This window comes from Heterodontus francisci, chromosome 36 (genome assembly GCF_036365525.1).
Source record: "Heterodontus francisci isolate sHetFra1 chromosome 36, sHetFra1.hap1, whole genome shotgun sequence".
NCBI lineage: Eukaryota > Metazoa > Chordata > Chondrichthyes > Heterodontiformes > Heterodontidae > Heterodontus > Heterodontus francisci.
In genome coordinates, this window is record NC_090406.1 from 10,946,884 (window position 1) to 10,968,126 (window position 21,243).

Genomic DNA, 21,243 nt, shown 5'->3' on the forward strand with positions numbered 1-21,243 from the left:
AGGTGGAGAAAACCGGAGCGGTGCTTTTTTTATATATCTATAAGATGATCTTACCCATTTCAAAGTGGTAAGGGCTGAATTGTTGGTAAAGTGGAGCCTGCTTACTGGATCCAATGACTTGGGCGTCATGTAATAGTAAAATCAAATAATTTTAATAATATGTAAACTTACATGACTGAGAAACAGCCACTTGCACGTCCACTGGACTGCAATACCCAGAGTCTTGTTCAGGACCCATTCCAACATTTTTGTCAACTATCCTATCCAAAACTTGTACTGAACCTTTGTTAGACCAGACAGTTCTGGTCTCCATATTATAAAAAGGGCACAGAGGCACTGGAGAAGGTTCCAGAAAAAATTACAAGGATGGTACCAGAACTGAGCAGTTATACTTATTGGGAAAGGCGGAATAGGCTGGGGCTCATTTCTTGAGAAGAGAAGGCTGAGTGGTGACCTAATTGAAGTCTTTAAACTAGGAAGGGGTTTGATAGGGTGATGTCGAAAAAAAACTTCACTTTGGGGGCGGGGGTAATAAAACCAGGGGCCATAAATATAAAATAGTCGCTAATAAATCCAATAAGGAATTCAGGAGAAACATCTTTACCCAGAGTGATTAGAATGTGGAACTCATTGGATTCGCTGGACAACAGTAATTGAGAGCAGCCAAGACTCACTTAAGGGGGAAAGCAAGATAAGTACAAGGAAGTAAGGAGTAGAAGGATATCCTGATAGGGTAGGATGAAGAGGGGTGGGAAGAGATTCATGTGCAGCATAAACACCAGCATAGACCAGTTGAGCCAAAAAGGCTTTTTCTGTGCTACAAATTCTACGTAAAACTCAATTTTATATTTGCTGAACCAGAGGTTGAAATAGCTGCTTTTGACTGATCCAACAGACTCAGTATTTAATACATTAACAGGTAGAGTTTATTTTAAGTATGAAGGAGCTGTTACTTGTTCTAAATTAAACTTGCAGTCTCCTCAGTTCCTCAATACCTTCTCATCACTTTACATTTTCAAACAAATAGCAGAAACGTAGTTCAAAGCAGTTCCTTTTCTTTTTAAATCCTCTGGTCAATCCATGCTAATTTCCCCTTTGCTGCTGTAGATGAGGATAATATTTAACCCAGCATCCAACCACTTAGTAAGTAAGCTGACAACCGAATTGTTGGTGCAGCTAAGCAGACCCAACCTGGTCAACCCCCTTGGACCAATAAACTCTTCCCTGCTATCCACCCAAGTGTATCCAGTACAAGTTCAGATTTTCCTGCGCAGATGACCGTGAACCCACACACTCCATAACTCAGTTGGTAGCACTCTCACCGCTGAATCAGAAGGTTGTGGGTTCAAGTCTCAATCCAGAGACTTGAGCACAAAAATATAGGCTGACGCTTCAGTGCAGTGCCAATGGAGCACTGCACTGTCGAAGGTGCTGTCTTTCCAAGGAGACATTAAATGGAGGCAGGTGGGCATAAAAGATCCCAGGGCACTACTGCACAGAGCAGGGGGGTTATCCTCGGTGCCCTGGCCAATATTTATCCCTCAACCAGCATCACTTAAAAAAAACCCAGATTATCCTTGTCATTATCACATTACTGCTTGTGAAAGTTTACTGTGTGCAAATTGGCTGTTGCGTTTCCTACATTACAACATGACTACACTGGTCATGAAGCGCTTTGGGAAGTCATTAAAGCCTCTATATAAATACAAGTCTTTCTTTCTCTTCATCTAATTGTTGTGTCGTGCATCTGATGTTCCACAACTGCCCTCCAGTGTTTCACTCAAGTGCTCACATTCTTTGCATATGCCAAATCAGTGCACATTATATGACTACAAATGCCATGACAGGCAAGCCCAATCTCACCCAAAGCTAGAACACGGTTTCAGTAAGTATTACTGGCTATTGACTAATACCAGATACCACCACCACCACCCCAACCCCTCCCACGTCAGTCCAAGGACACTGTGGCCAACTGAAACACCTCTTATCACTACTCCAGTTGACATTTAATAACTCAGCACAGCCTTCAAACTGCACTTTCTCTGCTCTCAAGTTCCTCATTATGGAGGGGGGAAGTAAACATTTACACTTAAAGTAAATACCACCTGAGTTTTGCCCAGCCCCTTCTGAGATGTATATACCTAATACGGATCTGGTACTCAAGTTACTTTTCCACGCTACCAGAATACAATCTTGCTCATTGACAGAAGTGGTGGCAAAAGTCTTGCCAATTGCAATTCTGCTTTCCCTTTGCCAAGAATGGTAAAGATGGATTGGAAGCCAAGTTCCTAGTCTTTTCCTATTTCAGCGAAGATGAACTAACAACTTGAATCTACAGAAAAATCATATTTAGAAGAATGTTACAATGTACATAAAGGAGAGGACAATGCTTATACAGCACAGGCCAGTTGGCCCAAATGGTCTGTGCTAGTGTTTATCCTCCACATGAGTATCCTATCACCCTTCTACTTCCCAAAGGAAGAGATCACTGGGTGGGGATCCTAGAGCTAGAGGTACAAAGAGCAGAGAATTAGTAATTTAAAATTTGGCCCCTGATCATGGAACACAGATCACTGGGGGATGAGCATTAATCCCGAGTCGACGGGGGAAATGTGGTGAGTTATTGGTGGGTTGGAAGGTAGGATACAGCCTGTTGCAATTCCTTCAGTTTTGATTACCAACAAAGGTTGATATCAGTTCATAAATCTCATTGGTTAAGGAGACAGACTGTCGGTCCTGTCCTTCCAGATGCTCCGTTGACCTTGTCATGATATTATCAGCTCCCATTTCGAGCAACTTACAGGGCAAAAACTTATCCAGCTGAAAGGGCGAGAAAAAGTCTGACAGGGCATGCTGCAAGATGCCACACTCCAACAAAATCTGCACCATTAAGTTATCGCATCCCATTATCAGCAGGCAGAATTTCTACCCTGCAGAACACAATTACCGTTCCTTTGAGATAAAAGAAAATGGCCAATATGGTTAAAGTGGGCAAATTTGCATTTTTTCCACTGGTGAGCAGAACATTAAGTTTTAGTATAAATCAGATATTCCAACTGCAACAAAAGTTACGCCTGCTCAGGGGGAAATCAGGCCCCACATCTCTTTGAGTGTTAGCAAGCACGCCTATGATACAAGTCAACTGAAACATCTGTACATTGACCTCTCTAAATGTAGCTGCAGTTTACATATCATTTCCTGCTCTTTGTGAAACGTTCTCCCACAGTACATTCTCACCATACACTGTTCTACTCACAAGTTCACAGTAGTAAGTTGCAGAGGTTAACCCTATCACTGACCCACGGCTTGGAGGCTCATGCTCTACTCCAGAACTTAAGCCATGTCATCTTATTTTCTCATAAACTGAGGCGCGTATTCTGGTACGAATTGAAGCTCGGCAGAGAGCTTTGATGTGCCTGGCAACCATCCCAGCCTTAACCAACACCCCCAAAACAAGTTAACTAGTCCATCATCTCAATGCTGTTTGTGGGTTCTTGCTGTGCACAAAATGGTTGTTGCAATTGCCTGCATAACACTAAAGCATATCTGAGCAATGTAATAAGGTGCTACACACCTGCAAGAATTAAAATGAATATTAAGCTCCCCCAAAGGCTCTGTTCATAACTGCACTGTATGGTGGGATGCTGATACATTAAAGACACAAATGGTCCCAATTTCAGTATCAGCCTGGGCTAAATTAAATTAGCTCAGCTCAGGTAGCAGTAAAGGTGCTACAATTGGGCTCAGCACCTCTGGGCTTAGGAGGTTGGGATGTGTGGAATGCCAATAAGCCCCAGGTCGTGATACTGATCACCGGCTAGTGCTTTTCGGCAGGCAGAGCATGTTGGGCGAGACTGGGTTTGGGATCAGCTATGATGCCCCCCCCATAGTTAAGTTCCCTAAGCTGGCACATAGGTGTATTGGAAGTCTGCTGGTGCCTATGACACTGCACCCCAAGCAAGAATCACCAAATCCTGGAGAGGAAGGACAGAAACTGGGGGCCTGTGGACGAGATTCAGAACAAAGGCAAAATGATGTAGATGCTGAAATAAAAACAGCAAAAATGTAGGGAACATTCTGTGAGGAGACAGTGGCATAGTGGTAATGTCACTGAACTAGTAAATCCAGACCAATGCCCTGAGGACATGGGTTCAAATCCCACTACAGCAGCTAGTGGAATTTAAATTCAATTAATTAATAAAAATCTAGAATTGAAAGCTAGTCTCAGTAATAGTGCCATGAAGATTACCATCGATTGTCGTAAAAACCTGTCTGGTTTACTAATGCCCTTTAGGGAAGGAAATCTGCTATCCTTACCTGGTCTGGCCTACATGTGACTTGACTCTTAAATGCCCACTGAAATGGCCTAGCAAGCCACTCAGTTGTCAAGGGCAATTAGAGATGGGCAACAAATACTAGCCTTGCCAACAACGCCAACATCCCATGAAAGAATAAAAAAAGTCTTGGTGTTTCCAGTTCTGATGAAAGGTCATCAATCCAAAATGTTAACTCTGCTTCTCTCTCCACAGAAGTCATCTGACCTAATGAGTGCTTCCGGCATTTTCTGCTCTAACTGAAGAGGTTCTGAAACCTAACTAAAGCAATAGTGCAGCAGCCACTGTTGGGATGTGGGATGTATTCTGTTTGGCAGAGTCAATGTCAAACTGACCTCTGGGTGCTACTGACCCAGATCTATATCAGTCCTTGGTTCCACTCTCCTGCAGGCCTATTAGTGGTCAACTTGACGCACACAGAAGATTGGTCTTCATTTTCCAAACCTGCTTCCAATCGGCACACAGCAGACCAAAGACAACGAGTGATATAAATGACGATTCTTCAGTCAAAGCACCAACCAAGCCTAGGAACAGAAACTAAGCTGGTGCCGTCAATTATGTTCCAAATACACTTACCTGGCTACCAACATTTTAGAACAAAAGCAGAGGATGCTGTAGTTCCACTGCCAAATCAGAAGACTGCACCACTGCCCTGTCCCAGCAAGGCTAGTAAATTTATATTTCCAGTGCTTGAGACTTGAGCACTGGGATTTAGGATTTGATGGTCAGGGTTATTTACAGCACAGAAGGAGGCCATTACGCCCATCAAGTCCATGCTGGCTCTCCATGAAGCTATCCAGTCAGTCCCACTCCCTTGCTCAATCCCCGTAGCCTGCAAGTTTATTTCTTTCAAGTGGCCATCCAATTTCCTTTTCAAGTCATTGATTGTCTCCGCTTCCACCACCCTTGTGGGCAGCAAGTTCCAGGTCATTACCACCTACTGTGTAAAAACATTCTTCCTCATATTCCCCCTGCATCTCTTGCCCAAAACCTGCAATCTGTGTCTTCTAGTCCTTGTACCATTAGTTAATAGGAAGTTTTTACTTGTCTAACTTACCGAAGCCTGTCATGATCTTGTACACCTCTATCAAATCTCCCCTTAATCTCCTTTGTTTTAAGGAAAGCAACCCCAGCTTTTCCAACCTAGCCTTATAATTAAAATCCCCCATCCATGGAACCATTCTGGTAAATCTCCTCTGCACCCTCTCAAGGACCCTCACATCCTTCCCAAAGTGTGGTGACCAGAACTGGACGCAATACTCCAGTTCTGGCCTAACCGAAGCTTTATAAAGCTTCGGCGTAACTTTCCTGCTATTGTACTCTATGTCACTAATAAATCCAATGAGGAATTCAGGAGAAATGTCTTTAGCCTGTGAATGTGGAACTCGTTAGCATAGAGAGTAGTTCAGGCAAATAAAGATGCATTTAAAAGGAGTCTAAATAAATACATGAGGAGAAAGGGACTTAGTAACAAGTTTAGATTAAGTGGGGTGGGAGGAGGCTCGTGTGCAGTATTAGCACCGGTACGGGCCAGTTGAACTGAATGGCCTGTTTCTGTGCTGTAAATTCATAAATTCGCAAAGTCCAACAATCTAATGAGGACAAGAGGTGGGAGACTGTCAGGATATAACCGGAAAAGAACCAAGGCACAAAGACAGAGCTGCAGTATTATGGAGGATAGACCTAGGCGACTCTAGGATATGACCAAGAGACAGCGAGTTGAAAGTCAGGGCACTAAACACTTAATTGAAAATTTAAAAACGGCACAAAGGTATAACAGCAGCCAAGAAGAAGCGGTATAACAGATACTTGTTCAGAATAGGAATACAAAGACGTCTGTGTACTGTTACTTGCCTAGCTTGTTATTCACTAACCAGAACTCAACACACACAGGCTTGTCTGAGCAATTTAAGGAGCTTTTATATTGCAGCAAAGCACAAAGCAGACTCTGGCTGAACAGAGAAAACCTATCTTCCTTCAGCCCTCAACCATTTTTTAAATCTGCCAGCAGTCATCTGCAAGGTCCATTGGATCCAGAAAGAAGAGGGATCTGATGGCAAACTCTAGACCCAAGAACAAGGCTGTGACTGCACAGGTCACAAGGTAATTGTACTACTGTAATAGAATCATACAGTATAGGTGGCCATTTGACCCAACTTGCCTCTGCCAGCTCTTTGAAAGTTATCCAATAGTCCCACTCCCCTGCTCTTTAATAAGCCCTGCAAATTTTTCCTTTTTAAATAGATACCTAATTTGCTTTTGAAAGTCACTGCTGAATCTGTTTGCAACACCTTTTCAGGCATTGCGTTCTAGATCATAACTTGCTGCAGAAAAGAATATTTCAATTCTCCCCCCTAGACATTTATTTCCAATTATCTTAAATCTGTGCCCTCGAGTTACTGACCGTCCCGCTAGTGGAAACAGGTTCTCCCCATCAACCCGAACAATCCTTGAACACCTATATTGATAGGGTGGTGGATACAGATTTAGTAGCAGCCTTCCAAAGGGAATTGAATAAATACTTGAAGGAGGAAAATTTGCAGATACGGGGCAAGAGTGGGACTAACTAGATTGCTTTTCAAAAGAGCCAGCACAGACTTAACGGGCCGAAAGGCCACCTTCTGTGCTGTATCATTCTATGATTAAACATATTACACACACACACACACACTTAAAAGAGACAAACCACTCGACTGGAAGATGTCCGTGCCAGGACAATTTGTTGCGTCTTCTGTGATATCCAGCTCCTTCGGCAATGAGTAATTTTACAACTAATTTGTTTTTACATTTTCAATGAAGCGTCAAAGGGGGGAGGCCCACAAAACCTACGTCCGTCATCTGCAAGGAGTTAGAAAACAAGCAACACGTGGCAGCACAGCAAGCCCTTTAACCACCATCAGCAAACTAAGCACAAAGGCAAAACCGAAACAACACCAACGTCAACTAACAACGGGAATCAAATCAAAACTGAAAATGCCGGAAAAACTTAGTAGATCAAGCAGCATCTGCGGAGGGAGAAAAGCAGAGTTTCAGGTTGATGATCTTTCGTTCAAACACTTGATGCTGCCTGAACTGATGAGTATTTTCAGCATGATCTGTTTTCATTTCAGATTTCCTGCAGCTGCAGTCTTTTTGTTTTTGAACGAGATACACGAGCTGCATCAAAAACATTCAAACAATTGTTTATGTTGATGTCTAATTTTTATGAACATTAGAACTTTCAAAAGGGAATTGGATAGATACTTTGAAAAGAAGAAATTAGCAGGGCTGTGGGAATGGAGCAGGGGAGTGGGACTAATTAAACGGATCTTTCACAAGGCTGGAACAGGTACAACGGCCCCAATGGTCTCCTTCTATGCCCTACTATTCTAGGATTCTGTATCTCCTGAGGTGTCGCCGGCATTTTGATCTCAAAAGGAACTGGATAGGCCCTTGAAGGAAATAAACTTGCAGGGTAAAGTGGGGGAATGGGACTGACTGGATTGCTCTAGACTGAGCCTACATGGACTCGATGGGCCAAATGGCCTCCTTCTGTGCCATCTCTATCTCCTGTTGAGGCAGCCAAGCACTGAGGTTTGTGAGGAGGGGGTTTTGTGGGAAGCGGGCATCAGATTAGCAGTGATGCAAACCACTGGTAGGTGTTGAGTTACAAAACACCTCTTTGACTTGCCTGCTGGGTTGACTGTACAAATTGAAATGGTGAACTTATGAACAGGAGCTTAGAATTTCCCTCCTGCCACCACTGCATCCTCCCCAAGTCAAGTGTCAGCTGTGGCTCAGTGGGTAGCAGTCTTACCTGAGTCAGGGAGTTGCGAGATCAAATGCCACTCCAGAGACTTGACACTCTGATGCAGTATTGAGGGAGTGCTACACGGTCAGAGGTGTGGTGTCTTTAATCCAGGGAGATTTTACCTCTATTCTGAAACAATGAGTGCGTAGATCCTTCATGCACCGGTTTTGCAGCATGGAGGGAACTCGGCTCAGATTAAAGGAACGCTCATTCACCGCATGCCACCAATCTTAAAGCCTCAGCCCAACTACTGATGATTCCCAGGTTTTCACCATTGCACAAAAGCAACTGCTTACTTTCCTGCATGTCTCCAGCCATCCCCTTGTACCATCCCTCCCATTACTTGATATCTGGAGGCCAAAATTAACATATAACCAACTTGGCCAAATGAAAGTCCTGACAAGGCGGAGCAGCAAATAATCTTCATTGTTGTCACTAAACATTTTCTTTGAGTAATGTGTGTATTGTTATACCTGAAGGCACTGACATGCTGCAGGGCATTTCTATGGGCATTAAGCATCCAATACACAGACAAATATCCTTTACCAAACAAACAAGCGCTAAAAACCTTGTTGCAGTAGTTACAGCATCGTCCGCTGTGCAAGTACTTGCTGGTAACACAACAGGCACCAAAGTACCATGACTACTCACAATACAGCGGCTTTCTGATCAACTTTTAATTCTCAACATGGCTCTATAAATTCATTATGCGTCTGAAAATAGACAATTTCTCTACCAATGGATGTTTTATTTTTATTTTATTTCGAGATACAGCACTGAAACAGGCCCTTCGGCCCACCGAGTCTGTGCCGACCATCAACCACCCATTTGTACTAATCCTACACTAAGCCCATATTCCTACCACATCCCCACCTGTCCCTATATTCCCCTACCACCTACCTATACTAGGGGCAATTTATAATGGCCAATTTACCTACCAACCTGCAAGTCTTTGGCATGTGGGAGGAAACCAGAGCACCCGGGGGAAACCCACGCAGACACAGGGAGAACTTGCAAACTCCACACAGGCAGTACCCAGAATTGAACCCGGGTCGCTGGAGCTGTGAGGCTGCGGTGCTAACCACTGTGCCGCTGTGTGAGCTTGCAGGAAGTCTAGTGTACCCACCTTTAACAAACTGAAGCATTGCATGGTACAAGTTGTCTGCCCCACATCCCTGACTCCTCAGTGGGTAGCACACTTCCCTCGGAGTCAGAAGGTTGTGGGTTCAAGTCCCACTGCAGAGACATGAGAACAAAAATCTAGGCTGATACTCCAGAGCAGTACTAATGGATCTCTGCAACTGTTGAAGGTGCTGTCATTCAATGAGGCCTTAAACAGAGGTTCATTCTGCTGTTCTATGAGCTCAAATGATCCCATGACCAATATGTATCCCTCAACCAATATCAGGAAGAATAAAACAGGTTATCTGGTCACTACCTCACGGTTCTTTGTGGGAGCTTTTTGTGTGCAAATTGGCTGCCATGTTTCCTTCATTTCAAAAAATACTTAATGGTTGTAAAGCACTTTGGGACATTCTGAAGTCATGAAAGGAGTTACAGAAATACAAATTCTTTCTTTGCTCCTGCACATATCTTGTTGGAAATTGTACTTTTATCTCAACTAGCATTCATTACATTTGTCGCAAATCCCATCACAACCTGCTTCTGGCAGGTCAGTAGCAGCTCGTGATTATGGCTAATCAAATTCCTTTGACTGGATGCTTTCAAAAAATGTGATTCCTATTATAGCTACCCAGGACCACTACACTGGAAGCCTGATGGAACTACGAATATATTGGATAGTGTGCATCATGTAGGTAACGAGAAAGAGCAAGGAAGCTCAGCTGAGTTGGGCTTGGCACAGAGAAAAAAGAAAGCATTTGTATAGCGCCTGCATTTCACGACCTCAGGATATTGCAAAGCGCTTTACAACCAATTAAGTGCTTTTCAAAGTGAGAAATCACTGATGGAAATGTGACATCAATTTGCATGCAGCAAACTTACACAAGTAGAAATGTGATAATAAGCTGTTTTTAGCCGCACTGGTTGCGGGATAAATACTGGCCAGAACATCTTGGAGAACTCCCCTGCTCTTCTTCAAAATACTGCCATTGGATCTTTTACATTCAGCCAAGAGGCCAGATGGGGCTTCGGTTTAATGTCTCATTCAAAAGACAGCACCTCCGACAACGTGGCATTCCCTCAGAACTGAACTAGAGTTGTTGCTCATTTCCCTGGAATAGGAATTGAACCCACAACCTTCTGACTCAGGTGAGAGTACTACCCACGGAGCCACAGGTGAAGGTTAATACCTATGGCCATCATAGAGGAAAGCACTTAGGCTTAGATAGATGAGTTTAGAAAAGGCAGCTCACAAGCAGTTTTTGGAGCCATGAGTAACACTGCTTGCTGTTAGCTGTGGCTCTGTCGGTGGCACTATCTCATCAGGGTCAGAAGATTGTGGGTCAAAGCCCCATTCCAGTGACAGCAGCACATATTCTAGTCTTGACACATCAGTGCAGCAATGAGGGAGTGCCATGTTACATTTGTTCAGCCACAACCCTCTCAGCTGGATGTAAAAGATCCTACAACACTACCCCAAGAAAAATAGGGGATTTCTCCTAGTATCCCAGCTAATATTTACCTCAAAACAACTATCGCTTTTTAAAAAAAAAACATAGTATCGGGTTATTTATCTTACTGCTGTCTGTGGGACCTTGTGTCCAAACTGGGCTGCTCTTTTTCATGAAATACAACAGTATTGTACTCTTCCAAAGTACTGAATTGTCTGCGAGGAACTTTGGGATCTCTTGCAGATGTGAAAGGTGCAATATAAATACACGTTCTTGCTCAATTGTAGGGAGCATTTTGTTCAATTGATTTTCTTGATGTGATTGGTCTGTGGCTGAATGTGACCAATGTCATCACAGGCCACCAGCATTGCTTTCAGACCCTATAATCCTACAATCTCAGAACCCGAGAGGCAGAGTCCAGAGTAGGTGAGGATGAATCTGAGCCAGGAGCAAGTTGAGTGCATCCCCAGTCTTACATCTAAATAATGACTCATGCACAAAACAAATCCACCTCCTTCTATCTCTCCCTCCCCCAACCTCCAGTCTAGTGACCAAACCTCCAGTCTTCTGCAGTATATACAGCTTAATCAGAATCATACAGCACTGAAGAAGGCCTTATGACCCACATAATCTGTGCCAGCTCTTTTGAACAGTTATTCTGAATCTTCTTTCAGCACCATTTTAAGCAATGCATTCTAGATCATAATTCAATTAATCAAAAAAAAATTCTAATCTCCGCACTGGCTTTTTTGCCAATTATCTTAAAATCTGTGTCCTCTGGTTACTGACCACCCCTGCTAGTGGAACAGATTCTCATCTCCTCTATCAAGAGGCCTCATAAATAGGACATAAATCTGCCCTTAACCTGCTTTGCTCTAAGCAGAATAATCCATATATATGTATGCAAATATAAAAAAAACAAAAAAAAAGAAATTAGCTAGAAAAAAATCATTAGGTAGACAGAAATGAAAAAAGATAGATTGAAATATCATACTAGTTTTCAAAAACTTCAGAACCTCCTTGTTTAATGACAATCTGAATCACTTGTTGCGCTGACATGAGTGCAATAATCAGAAGAGCACATATGCAGGTGGCTCTAATAACCTTCCCCAGAGTCGGCAGTTGCACCTGATGGCAATGTAAACAGAAATTGTGCTGTCACTGGTGGCACCCACAAAAGCCAGAGAAGTTATCAGGCGCCCCTTGGTCTGTAACCCCATCCTCCGTTGTTGAAAGGCAAACGCATGCCTGCGCGCGCGCACACACACACTGCTTTTTTCCACACGTCACAAGCACGCATCAAGTGTGATTTCCTGAGCAAATGACAAACTGGCAACATACAGAGTGGCAGTATTAGTTAAGGCCACACCCCTTGGGGGAAACTACCTTCCTGCCACTCGCATTAAAACAAATACACCTGATTTCAATTCCGCTCCCTCAAAGCTACGTGGCTCAATAACTCCTCTCACTCACTTCCACAGACTTTAATCCGGACACACCGATTATAAATACTCAAAAGAGACAAATCGATATTACAGTTAACGATAAAATGTTGAAAGCTAGAAAGGTTGTCAAGGTAGGGATTTGGAATGACACTAGGTTAGAATCCAACCAAGACATGTCAATCAGGTCTCCTGCAAGTGCCAACTGAAATGAATCTGAAGTAATCTCAATCTTAACGCTCAAAGACATGAGTCTACAGCACAAAACCACCTTTACAGTAGCCACAAATTCCAGTTACACAAGTAGTATTTAACACAGCTTGTGAAAAGCCTACCCCACATATCAGTCAGTGACACATGTAGTGCCATGGCCCTTTTTCGAAGTTTGTGCTGTGATTCCCCTGCAAATAGCAACACACTCCTAGAGGCTCTGCAACACTGATGGGTGTCCCTTCCCAATTCAAAGCAGTATCATCTACCCAAATGTAAAGTGCTAGCATTGGAAAAGAAATACTTTATTAATACAGTAAACCAATCAGAAAGGCCGAGAGGGGGGTTTTGACGACTGGGCAACTCTCAACCTCCATAAATTTGCCCAGGCATGCGCCATGGAGAGGTCACTCCATAGTTGCCTCACAGCGACTAAAACACCACTGACCACCTCCAGGCGCGTATCCATTGTCTCTCGAGATAAGGAGGCCCAAAAGAAAAAAGAAAGAAAAGAAACCAATAAATACAGAAATCCCCCTAGGATATTCTCACAGACTGCCCGGGTTCCATTGACCTTAGTTGCAAAACAGATGACTGCACAATATGGAACTGAGCCAGGTTCTATGATTGAACTTCTGTCTGTATTCAGTTAGCTGAGTTGGGGTTGGCTGGCATTAGCAATGCTACCATCAGCCTCAGTGCTTTTTGGATAGAAACTGCACAAGAATTGCAATACAGCATGACACAAGTGTGACGTTGGGAAGTCCCAACTGCATTAAAAAAAAACATTCCATTTCACTATGCTAACATCTTTCCCCTTAATGAACACAAAATTCTCGTCTCTCTCCCCATCTCAGTGGCACAAATGGTGATACCCACCATTGTATGCAAAGTTACCGGATGAATTCACCTCCCCACGTGCCCCACCCGACTCAGCAAACAAAGTAAAGGCTCAGTCAAGTATTCATTAAAGGCCACTTCCAACTCTGCAATAGTTATCTCCAACATTAAAATTTAGGTAAATTTGTTAAAGCAAATATTATCTTCAACTTATCCAACCCCTGAATCTGCACCTGGCACTACAATGCCCAAACCCTGGAGAAACACACAACCACAGCAGCATAAAATAAATCAATGACTTGGAAAGGTCACTTGGTCCATCAAGTACCCCACTTACCATCCAACCACATTTTCAAACTCCCCATAAGTTTTTAGCCTGGATCTTTACTTAACTCGCCGGCGGGAACTGGGTGGGTTTCAGGCCAGATGCCCGTTGTGCACCCCATCAGATTGAACACTCCATTGAAGGTGAGTTGAGATTAAAATTGGGACTTATGTCTCTACAACCCCTGTTCGGCAGATGATCCTCTTTTTTGAGTAATGAATTCTTCCTGATATCTGTTTTAAATGTACTTTTCACTAGTTCAAATTTATTTATCCTCTCGCATTACTTTCCTGGCTTACTCCAAACTAATAAATTTCTCAGCCTTTGGCCAGATTCCCAATTGCCTATGCAAGAAAATGGAAAAAAAGAAACTTACTGCATTCCTCACTGTTGTCACTGGCTGTATTGATACCAAATGTATTAAACAGTGTTGCACTCAAGCCAATAAACCTTAATGCTGTGGCAACACAGTTCTTTTGCACTACATATCTCAACCGGTTTCCTCCAGTGACAGACCAGCCACCACCATGCTTCAATCCTTTCTCATGCAGACATGATCCAATTTCACCATTCGAAGGAAATATAAAAATTACATGTTTCAGCTGTGGCTCAGCACTCCCACCTCAGACAGAGGTTTTGAGGTTCAACCCCCACCCTACCTCTCACCACCCCCAATCCAGAGACTTGAGCCCCATAATCCTGGCTGGCACTCCAGTGCAGTACTGTATGAGTGGTGCACTGTCAGAGGTGCTGTCTTTTGGATGAGATGCCCTCTCAGGTGGACATGACATTATCTGAGGAAGAGCAGGGAAGTTCTCCCCCGTGCCCTGGCCAATATTTATTTCTTCAGAGAAAAGATTATCTGGATTATCACATTGGATTGTGGAACCTAGTGCAGATTGGCTGCTGCTTTTCCTACATTAAAACAGTGGTTATACTTCAAAATCATATTAACTGTAAGCACTTTGGGATGTCCTGAAGACGTGAAAGACACTACATAAATGCAAGTCTCTCATTTCTCTTCCATTATATTAAATAACAGTCGGCAGCATGTCACTGAATATGGCACAAGACTGATGCAAGGCTACTTAGAGACTAGTCTTGAGGGTTTTATTTAAAAAAGATGGCAAGATGATTTATGTTGGCACATTTATGTCCCAAAAGAGCTGAAAGTGAGAGAGAGAGAGAAATGGTGTAAATTGGACAAAGATGGACTTCTCTAGGGACTGGCACTGGTCCAGCTGGCATCCTACCTTTGTGTCCTTTGATTTGGCTCTGACAATTACAGAACATAGATTTGGATGGAAATAATTAGGAGAAATCAATCCTTTAAAAAGGTTGACATGAAATGATTTTACACCAGTGATTCACAGTACTGACAAGAGGTAGATTAAGGTCATTGTAACATATGAGAAGTAATTGAAAAAGACTCACATTTATATAGATCCATATCATATGCTTCAGGAAGATCCCAATGTGTTAACTACAATGAAGTACCTTTTGAACTGCAGTTCCCGCTGATACACAAGCAAACACCACAGTCAATCTGATCACAGCATGATCTCACGAACCAGCAATTCGACCGCATAACCAATTAATTTGTGCTTGAGGGAGGAATACTGGTCAAGCCACCAACAGAACTCCCCTATTTTTCTCTGAACAGCGCCATGGTTTCTTTTAATGTCCACCTGAACCACAGTAAGAGGCAGGGTTATCTCTGGTTAACATTCCACCCAAAGGATGACCCCTCAAACCACATAGCACTTCTATGTACTGCTTTCGGCTAACAGCCTCAACTCGCCAAGTCCCGAGTTAGGGTTTGAACCAACTGTCTTCCGATTCAGAGGCAAAGTGTGCCATCAATTGAGTCATGCTGATGCGGGTATAAGAACTCACCCACTCTTCTTCGAATCGTGCCATGGTACCTTTTACGACTGCCTAAGGGGGCAGGAGGGGCCTTAGTTTAACATCTCATAGTTAAAGAAAAGCCGATATAGTGTAACAAAAGCCAGATGATGTTCTGCTCACCTTTTCAGTTCAGTCATGAATCAGCCCAATCTTTTAACTGACATACTTTACTGTGTCTTCTCAATGGCGTAAGAGTCAGTTTCTTTCCTGACAAGTCTAGCCATACAGGATTCAATTATCTCCTTTACCATCTATTTTCCTCTGATCTGTTCAGTGTGATTATCAAGATTACTGCAGTTTATGATCATACTTGACAACTTGGAAAACTAACGAAAGTAGACAGTTCAATCAGCCAGTCCAAATAGGCTTGTAATATGTAATTACACTGAAACTACAGCGGCGATGGGCTTGTCAGACCATTAAGTTGGATGTACACCAACAATTCATCACTTAGAATGTTATGGCAAAATTTGCAGGGGTTCATCCTCGCTTCCTCTGGAGAAGTTGTGGTCTTCCGTGGATATACTGGTCCTTTATAATGGCCATTTGCACTATGTACTGGCCCTCTGTATCGGTACAGTGAATACGTGATTTTTTGTATTCATTCATGGGATGTGGGTGTCGCAGACTAGACCAGCATTTATTGCCCATCCCCAATTTCCCTTGAGGTGGCGATGGTGAACCGCCTTCTTGAACCGCTACAGTCCATCTTGTGTAAGTACACCCACGGTGCTGTTAGGAAGGGAGTTCCAGGATTTTGACCCAGCGACAGTGAAGGAATGGCGATACAGTTCCAGGTCAGGATGGTGTGCAGCTTGGAGGGGAACTTGTAGGTGGTGGTGTTCCCATGCATCTCCTGCCTTTGTCCTTCTAGGTGGTAGAGGACGCGGGTTTGCAAGGTGCTATCTAAAGAGCCTTGGTGCGTTGCTGCAGTGCATCGTGTAAACAGTACACAGTGCTGCCACTGTGCGTCAGTGGTGGAGGGAGTGGATGGGGTGCCAATCAAGCAGGCTGCTTTATCCTGGATGGTGTCGTGCTTCTTGAGTGTTGTTGAAGCTGCACCCATCCAGGCAAGTGGAGAGTATTCCATCACACTCCTGACTTGTGCCTTGTAGATGGTGGACAGGCACTGGGGAGTCAGGAGGGGAGTTACTCGCCGTAGGATTCCTAGCCTCTCATCTGCTCTTGTAGCCACTGTATTTACATAGCTACTCAAGTTCAGTTTCTGATCAATGTTGAACTAACTTGGAGTTTTTTGAGGAGGTTAACCGAGAAAGTTGATGAGGGCAATGCTGTTGATATGATGTACATGGACTTTCAAAAGGCATTTGATACATTGCCACACAACAGACTTGCGAGCAAACTTGTAGCTCATGGAATAAAAGGGACGGTAGCAACATGGATACGAAATTGACTGAGTGACACGAAACAAAGTAGTGGTTAATGGGTGTCTTTCGGGCTGGTGGAAGGTTTGTAGTGGAGTTGCCCAGGGATCAGTGTTGGGACCCTTGCTTTTCCTGATATATATTAATGACCTAGACCTTGGTGTACAGGGCACAATTTCAAAGTTTGCAGATGATATGAAACTTGGAAGCATTGTGAAATGTGAGGAGGATAGTGTAGAACTTCAAAAGGACACAGACAAGTTGGTGGAATGGGCAGACAGGTGGCAGATGAAGTTCAATGCAGAAAAATGTGAAGTGATTCATTTTGGTAGGAAGAACATGGAGAGACAATATAAAATAAAGGGTACAATTCTAAAGGGGGTGCAGGAGCAGAGGGACCTAGGTGTATACGTGCATAAGTCATTAAAGGTGGCAGGAGGCAGGACAGGTTGAGAAAGCAGTTAATAAAGCAGACAGTGTCTTGGGCTTTATTAATAGAGGTATAGAGTACAAGAGCAAGAAAGTAATGTTGAACTTGTATAAGACACTAGCTCGGCCTCAACTGGAGTATTGCATCCAATTCTGGATGCTGCATTTGAGGAAAGACGTGAGGGCAATGGAGAGAGTACAGAAGAGATTCACGAGAATGGCTCCAGGGATGAGGAATTTCCGTTATGAAGATAGATTGGACGAGAAGTTAGGACTGTTTTCCTTGAGGAGAAGGCTGAGGGGTGATTTGATAGAGGTATTCAAAATCATGGGGGGTCTGGACAGAGTGGATAGAGAGAAACTGTTCCCACTCATGACAGGATCGAGAACGAGAGGGCACAGATTTAAAGTATTTGCTAAGAGAAACAAAAGTGACATGAAGAAAAACTTTTACACACAGCGAGTAGTTAGGGTCTGGAATGCACTGCCTGAGAAAGTGCTGGAGGCAGGTTCAATTGAAGCAGTTGAAGAGAGTTATATGAAAAGGAATAATGTGCAGGGTTATGGGGAGAAGGCAGGGGAATAGGACTGAGGGAATTAGAGAGCCACTGCAGACATGATGGGCCGAATGGCCTCCTTCTGCGCTGTAACAATTCTGTGATAACGCCCAGGATATTGACAGTGGGGATTCAGCGATCGTAATGCCACTGAATGTCAAGGGGAGATGGTTAGATTCTCTCTTGTTGGAGATGGTCATTGCCTGGCACGAATGTTACTTGCCACTTATCAGTCCAAGCCTGGATATTGTCCGGGTCTTGCTGCATTTCTACACGGACTGTTTTAGTATCTGGGGAGTCACGAATGGTGAACATTGTGCAATCATCAGTGAACATCCCCACTCTGACCTTACGATTGAAGGAAGGTCATTGATGAAGCAGCTGAAGATGGTTGGGCCTAGGACACTACCCTGAGGAACTCCTGCAGTAATGTCCTGCAGCTGAGATGATTGCCCTCCAACCATCACAACCATCTTCCTTTGCTCTAGATACGACTCCAACAAGCGCAGAGTTTTCTCCCTGATTCCCACTGACTCCAGTTTTGCGAAGGCTCCTTGATGCCATACTCAGTCAAATGCTGCCTTGATGTCAAGTGCAGTCACTCACACCTCACCTCCATTTCAGCTCTTTTGTCCATGTTTGAACCAAGGCTGTAATGAGGTCAGGAGCTGAGTGGCCTTGGCGGAACCCAAACTGAGCGTCACTGAGCATGTTATTGCTTAGCAAGTGCCACTTGATAGCACTGTTGATGACACCTTCCATCACTTGACTGATGATCGAGAGTAGACTGATGGGGCGATAATTGGCCGGGTTGGAATTGTCCTGCTCTTTGTGTACAAGACAAACCTGGGCAATTTTTCACACTTCCGGGTAGATGCCAGTATTGTAGCTGTACTGGAACAGCTTGGCTAGGGGTGCGGCAAATTCTGGAGCACAGGTCTTCAGTACTATTGCCGGAATGTTCTCAGGGCCCATAGCCTTTGCAGTATCCAGTGCCTTCAGTTGTTTTTTGATATCAGATGGAGTGAAACGAATTGGCTGAAGACTGGCATCTGTGATGCTGGGGACTTCAGGAGGAGGCAGAGATCGTTCATCTACGCAGTACTTCTGGCTGAAGATTGTTGAAAATGCTTCAGCCTTGACTTTTGCACTGATGTGCTGGGCTCCCCCATCATTGAGGATGTGATATTTGTGAAGCCACCTTCTCCAGTTAGCTGTGTAATTGCCCACCACCATTCATGATTGGATGCAGCAGGACTGCAGAGCTTAGATCTGATCCGTTGGTTATGGGATTGCTTAGCTCTATCGCATGCCGCTTATGCTGTTTGGCACGCAAGTAGTCCTGGGTTGTAGCTTCACCAGGTTGACACCTCATTTTTAGGTATGCCTAGTGCTGCGCCTTGCATGCTCTCCTGCACTCTTCATCGAACCAGGGTTGATCCCCCAGCTTGATGGTAATGGTAGAGTGGGGGATATGCCAGACCATGAGGTTACAGACTGTGGTTGAATACAATTATGCTGCTGTTGATGCCCACAGCACCTCATGGATGCCCAGTTTTGAGTTGCTATAACTGTTCGAAATCTAACCCATTTAGCACGGTGATAGTGCCACACAACACGATGGAGGGTATCCTCAATGTAAAAACGGGGCGTTGTCTCCACAAGGACTGTGCGGTGGTCACTTCTATCAATACTGTCATGGACAGATGCATCTGCGGCAGGAATATTGATGGGGATGTGGTCAAATATATTTTTTCCTCTTGTTGGTTCCCTCATCACCTGCCGCAGACCTGTATGGCAGCTATGTCCTATAGCACTCGGCCAGCTTGGTCAGTAGGGGTGCTACCAAGCCACTCTTGGTGATGGACATTGAAGTCCCCCACCCAGAGTACATTCTGCACCTTTGCCACCCTCAGTGCTTCCTCCAAGTGGTGTTCAACATGGAGGAGTACTGATCCATTAACTGAGGGGCGGAGGTAGGTGGTAATCAGCAGGAGGTTTCCTTGTCCCTGTTTGACCCGATGCCGTGAGACTTCATGGGGTCCGGAGTTGATGTTGAGGACTCCCAGGCAATTCCTTCCAGACTGTATACCACTGTGCCACCACTTTTGCTGGGTCTGTCCTGCCGAAGGGACAGGACATAACCGGGGATGGTGATGGCAGTGTCTGGGACATTGTCTGTATGGTTATGATTCAATGAGTATGACTATGTCAGGCTATTGCTTGACGAGTCTGAGGGACAGCTCTCCCAACTTTGGCACAAGCCCCCAGATGTTCGTAAGGAGGACTTTCCAGGGTCGACAGGCTGGGTTTGCCATTGTCGTTTCCAGTGCCTAGATCGATGCCGGGTGGTCCATCCGGCTACATTCCTAATTTACTTTGAGGCAGTTAGATACAACTGAGTGGCTTGCTAGGTCATTTGAGAGGGCATTTAAGAGTCAATCACAGTGCTGTGGGTCGGATTTCCTTTCCTAAAGGACATTCGTGAACCAGATAGGTTTTTACGACAATCGACAATGGTTTCATAACCATCATTACACTAGCTTTTAATTCCAGATTTATTAATTAAATTCAAATTCCACCTTCTGCCGTGGTGGGATTCGAATCCATGTCCCCAGAGCAATACCCTGGGTCTCTGGGCTACTAGTCCAGCAACAATACCACTACGCCACCACCTCCCTCAGTCCTCCGTATTGACGCAACAAATGTGTACTGGCCCACTGTATTGCTAAATCTAATTGTTAAATTGTTTTATAATAGTTACACTATTGTGACAATGACAGGGACACACTTCCTTCTCTTTTCATCCCTCTTCCCAAACAGGCATCCTCCTCTGTCCTTCAGCTGCCAGGCCCAATTCTTTGGAACTCCATCCTTCATCTCCATCTCTCTCTGTCCACCTTGAAAAACCTACTAAAAATCCATCTACTCATCCAAACCTTTGGACTAGTCTCTCCTTTATTTCTCTGCGTCAGTTCCGTCTAGCTGTGAAGCAGCTTGATATCCAATTAGGGGAAATAAACACCCAGAATGTGGCTGCATGTAAACTTTCAAATCCACCAGTGTCATCTCACTATGATTCCAGCACTCAAACATTCTACTCTTTATCAAATCAGCCAGGTAAAACTCATTAAAGTTTAAAGATTTTGCTCGTGAATTGTAGATTTTAACTTTTTTTTTAAATCGAAGATAAGCCCTGGTTACAAAGTACTCCATTCTTACTGTAGTTGTAGATGGCTTGCTATTACTGTACAATGACCTTTCTGAAGGATGTGGTTTGCTGAGTAGCCTGCTTATACATTGCTATATGCTACACGCTGTCCTCAAGCCACAGTGCCTGCAGGCTGCAAGTAAACATATAATTACAGCTGGTTCAAAAAATACGCATTTTACAATGTTCAAGAAATGTGGGTTTTTTTCCCCTCTGCCTGTATTCATGTAAAACATAGG

The 21,243-nt window shown here is 44.0% G+C and overlaps 1 protein-coding gene across 3 annotated transcripts in view; it reads right to left on the reverse strand.

Moving 5' to 3' along the window:
• LOC137351585 (spindlin-1-like) overlaps nucleotides 1–21,243 on the reverse strand; it is a 63,272-nt gene that overhangs the window by 34,505 nt on the left and 7,524 nt on the right. The window contains exon 1 of one of the 3 annotated variants that reach the window (XM_068016162.1): nucleotides 7,021–7,081. The exons of 1 other annotated variant lie outside the window; for it this stretch is intronic. The gene's annotated coding sequence lies outside the window, so the exon portion shown is untranslated. Of the gene's footprint in view, nucleotides 1–7,005; nucleotides 7,082–21,243 lie in introns of those variants that run through there. One more of the 3 variants, XM_068016163.1, reaches the window with a different exon arrangement.